This window comes from Suncus etruscus, chromosome 1, assembly GCF_024139225.1.
Source record: "Suncus etruscus isolate mSunEtr1 chromosome 1, mSunEtr1.pri.cur, whole genome shotgun sequence".
Taxonomy (NCBI): Eukaryota; Metazoa; Chordata; class Mammalia; order Eulipotyphla; family Soricidae; genus Suncus; species Suncus etruscus.
Genome location: NC_064848.1, coordinates 186,401,046 through 186,406,360, shown reverse-complemented (window position 1 = coordinate 186,406,360; position 5,315 = coordinate 186,401,046).

The window sequence follows — 5,315 nt, the reverse complement described above, 5'->3', positions numbered from 1 at the left end:
TCTGGAAGAAACAAGAGAGCCAAGTGCACCCTGGGTCTGTATATCCCTGGAAGGAAATCTATCTCAAGATACGAAATAAATCTGCCTAAGTTAATGAGTCTTACTCAAACTGCTTTAGTAGCCTTTTGAATTTTCATTACTTGGTGTTTTGTTTTGTTTTGTTTTCTCATGAAACACATATTTAAGGGAACCCAAACAAAAAGGGAAAAGTGAACCTCACAGCCCCAGTCAGCTATGCCAGATTTCAGGTTTCATACAAGCCAATTTATAAATAAACAAGCTGTGTTTGCCAATGGGGGAGGCAGCCTGGTCTGGATTGGAAAGTGCTGAGAGAGGCTGAGTCAAGCCCCTCTTTCACCCTACCTGTCTCTGAGACAGTCCCAGTCATCCAGCTTCTCTGAGTTCCTGCAGACAAGGAGCTGAGGGTGCACATGGATTTTAAGTAAGAATATGCTCCTCTGGGTCCGGAGAGATAGCACAGCGGCGTTTGCCTTGCAAGCAGCCGATCCAGGACCAAAGGTAGTTGGTTCAAATCCTGGTGTCCCATATGGTCCCCCGTGCCTGCCAGGAGCTATTTCTGAGCAGACAGCCAGGAGTAACCCCTGAGCACCGCCGGGTGTGGCCCCAAACCCAAAAAACAAAAAGAATATGCTCCTCTGGGGCTGGAACGGTGGCACAGCAGTAATCATTTGCCTTGCATGCGGCTGACCTAGGATGAACCATAGTTTGATCCCCCAGTGTCCCATATGGTCCCCCAAGCCAGGAGCGATTTCTGAGCACATAGCCAGGAGTAATCCTGAGCATCACCAGGTGTGGCCCAAAAAGATATATATATATATATTCCTCTGCTTGGCAAACAGCCTCACCAAGTTTTTTCCAGCTCACACGGCTACTCAGATCAGAGCACCCCACATCAATGATGGAGCTCAGAGGGGTGCACTTTGCCTTGCATATGTGAGACCCTGGGTTTGATTCCCAGGACTGCAAAGGATTTCTTTCTTGTTCCTTATCTTAAGGGTGTGACTAGCTTGTTTTAGTTTGCCAGACTGTCCCTGTTCTAACACTGAAAGTTCTGAGTTCCAGGAAATCCTTCAATCCTGGGCATGCCGGGACAGTCAGTAATCCCTGGAGAGATAAAGGTTGATAATTCTAAATGCTGAGCCAAAGAGATAGTACAGTAGATAGGGCACTTGTCTTGCAGGTAGCTGATTCTAATTTGATCACTAACAGCCTGAAAGAGTCCCCCGAGTAATTCCAGGCGTGACTCCTGAGCACAGAGCAAGGAATAATCCCTGAGCACTCCCAGATGTGGCCCTCCAAAACATGAAAAAATATCACATGCTTACAGAGCACTTGTAAGACTTAGTCCTGGACCCACAGCAGTGTTTGCATCCTGGGGGCTCCAGTAGGGGTGAACTAGGTTGCACATGCCACAAGTAACTAGCAAAGACAACCCACCCACCCTTAAACTCCTATTGACTATGAGATGAGGACCAGGAGGACTGGTCTATGGTAGGAAACTTGCCACAAAAAGCAAAGGAGTGCAGTTAGGGCAGAGAAAGAACCACAAAGGACAGAGTGAAAGTGTGTGTGTGTGTGTGTGTGTGTGTGAGAGAGAGAGAGAGAGAGAGAGAGAGAGAGAGAGAGAGAGAGAGAGAGAGAGAGAGAGAGAGAGAGAGAGAGGCAGGGGGCAGAGGGAGGGAGGAAGCTAACTAGGGACATTGGTGGTGGGAAATATGTGCTGGTGAAGGAATGGGTATTGAACATTGTATAACTGAAACTCAATCATAAACAACTTTGTAACTGTATCTCATGATTATTTTTTAAAAATATGTTGGCTGTTTACCCTGGGCAACATCAAAACTGTGGTTGAGTTGGTTTTCTGTTGCCAGGCCTGGCAGCACTGGGAGCAAGGGGAGGAAGGGCATGGAATACCAGAAATCAGAGCCCCATCCCTTATCCCCTGCATGACCAGAGTTAAATTTGGAAGCTGATTTTAGATTTTGGGTGGTACTCAGGGACTAATCCCAGCTTGGTGCTGGGGGTTGACCCTGGCAGTGCTAAGGGGACCATGTGGTGCCAGGAATGAAGTCCAGGGCCTCACACATGCAAGGCAAGCGCTTAACTGTTGAGCCACATCTCGCCTTGGAAACTGGTGTTGGGTGAGAAGCATTGCCCAACAAATACAGTCTTGGCTCAAGAAACTGGCAGCTTATTACGATCTACGTGAGCAACTCAAAAGCTTGGAAACAACTTTGTTGTTGGTTCTTCTCACCCCATACCCCATGGCCCTGACCCAGGAAGGCTGGGAAAAAGCTTTCCAACAACCCATGGTCGGGTCATTGGGCTCTGTTGGGGAATGGAGGCCTCCAACAGAGGCTTACCATCATGGGGATGAACAGAAAGAGATGGGAAGGGAAGGGAAAAATCCTTACTTGAGCTGCAACAGCAAAAAGGAAGTCTTTGAGAAATAATTTTTTCTAATGTTTTAAAATAATTTTGGGACTGGTGCAGCAGTAGGGCATTTGCCTTGCATGCAACTGATCTAAGACGGACCAATCCCCTGGCATCCTATATGTTCCCCCAAGCTAGGAGCGATTTCTAAGCACAAAACAAAAAACAGTTTTCCATAAAGCTCAGGGTGCTAGAAAGGAAACCTCAGAATAAAAGCCAATAAGATTTCCTCATTCACCCGAGGCTGGGATAGAACCTCCTCTGGCTTCATCTTCCTCTTCAAAAGTTTTTTTATTGGAAATGGGCTGTAATCATCATGGAGTGCTGGAGCATCCAGAGGACTTAAGACAAGGACCAGAACAATATAGTACAATTGGTAGGGTTTTGTCTTGTATGCAGAAACCGAAGTTCAACCCCCAACATCTCATGATCCTTTGAACACTGCCAGGAGTAATTCCAGAATGCAAAGCCAGGAGTAACCCCTGAGCATTGCCGGGTATAGCCCAAAGCAAAACGAAGGGTCTAAAACTCACAATGTCTTGAGATATTGGGAAAAGTACAAAAAGCCCCAGAAAGCCAAACCCTCCAGGGGGTGATGTTTGGGCCACATCTCACTCTGTAGCCCAAACTGTGACTGTGTGCCCAAATTGTGCCACACCTGACTGTTTGGCCTTTAGGACTTACCCCTGGCTTTATGCACAGGGATCAGTCCAAGTGGAGCTCCAAAAACATTCTGGGGTGCAGAAACCAAATCTGTATTGTTCACATACAAGGCAAGCAAGCTCCTTACCTGCTGTATTGTCTCTCTGACCCAATCCATCTCTTTCCTTTTAAGCCTGCATTGAATTCTGCTATGGATGTAGCTCAGAGGTAGAGAACTTGTATGTGAAAGGTCCTAGGTTTCATTCCTGACACGACAAAGGCCCTAAAGGAGATTAACAGTTGCAATTCCTTTTTATTAAAATGTTAAGCTTTGGGGGCCAGAGCAGTTCGATCCCCTGGCGTCCCATATGGTCCCCCAAGCCAGGAGCAATTCTTTTTCTTTTTCTTTTCTTTTTTTTTTTTTTGTGAAAATATTAGCTTTATTCGGTGGACAAGACTGAAGCAAAAAGCCTCAGCATCAGTTCCAGCCAAAAGCCCCCAGGAGCAATTTCTGAACGTAGAGCCAGGAGTAACCCCTGAGTGTCACCAGGTGTGGCTGAAAAACCAAAAAAAAAAAAAAGTTAAGCTTGGAAGCAGGAAGATAGTACAGGGGTTAAGATATTTTACCTGGGCCGGGTAGGTGGCGCTGGAGGTAAGGTGTCTGCCTTGCAAGCGCTAGCCAAGGAAGGACCACGGTTCGATCCCCTGGCGTCCCATATGGTCCCCCCAAGCCAGGGGCGATTTCTGAGCACATAGCTAGGAGTAACCCCTGAGCATCAAACGGGTGTGGCCCAAAAACCAAAAAAAAAAAAAAAAAGATATTTTACCTTGGGGCCCGGGCGGTGGCGCTAAAGGTAAGGTGCCTGCCTTGCCTGCACTAGCCTTGGACGGACCGCGGTTCGATCCCCCGGTGTCCCATATGGTCCCCCAAGCCAGGAGCAACTTCTGAGCACATAGCCAGGAGTAACCCCTGAGCGTTACCGGGTGTGGCCCAAAAACCAAAAAAAAAAAGATATTTTACCTTGGGCCCGGAGAGATAGCACAGCGGTGCTTGCCTTGCAAGCAGCCGATCCAGAACCTAAGGTGGTTGGTTCGAATCCTGGTGTCTCATATGGTCCCCCATGCCTGCCAGGAGTTATTTCTGAGCAGACAGCCAAGAGTAACCCCTGAGCACAGCCGGGTGTGACAAAAAAAAAAAAAAAAAAAAAAAAAGATATTTTACCTTGGGGGACTGGAGAAATGGTATAGTGCAGTGATGGCTATCCTTTTTGAGCCCAAGTGCCCAAACTGCCGCATAAAACCAAAGAATTTCCTCGAAGTGCCAGCACGTCAATTAAACCTTAATAACAAGATTTTAGTATCTAAAAGCTCTTTATAAATTTTATAAATTTATTAATTGCGGACCTTCCCACATGCCAGCTGCAAGGCCTTTATGTGCCACAGCTGGCATGCATGCCATAGGTTCGCCATCGCTGGTATAGTAGGCCTTATATTTGGGCAATCTAGATTCAATTAGTTAATTAGTACCCCAAATGGTACCCCAAGCCCACCAGGAGTGATTCCTGAATAGAGTTAGGAATACAGCTGGGTGTGTCTCCCCCCAGCCACCAAAAAAGAAAGAAAAAATAAAGAAGACACCTTGCATGTAGTTGACCCTGGTTTGATTCCTGGCACCATAGATGGACCCTCAAGCACTGGAAGAAACAGCCCCTATGAACAGAATTAGTATTAATTCCTGCTGGGTTTGTGGCCAACCCTCATCTCTATCCCCAATAAACAACTTTTTTTTTTTTTGTCTTTTGGGTCACACCTGGCAATGCTCAGGGATTACTCCTGGCTCTATGCTCAGAAATCGCCCCTGACAGGCACAGGGGACCATATGGGATGCCGGGATTTGAACCACCGTCCTGCATGAAAGGCAAATGCCTTACCTCCATGCTATCTCTCCGGCCCCTCAATAAACAACTTAAGCTAATAAATACCTCTGATGATGTCTGAGTCTTAGAAGAGACTTTGAGGGCCCAGAGAGATAGCATAGCGGCATTTGCCTTTCAAGCAGCCGATCCAGGACCAAAGGTGGTTGGTTCGAATCCCGGTGTCCCATATGGTCCCCCGTGCCTGCCAGGAGCTATTCCTGAGCAGACAGCCAGGAGTGACCCCTGAGCACTGCCGGGTCTGCCCCCCCCCCAAATCAAAAACAAAACAAAATAAAAACAGAA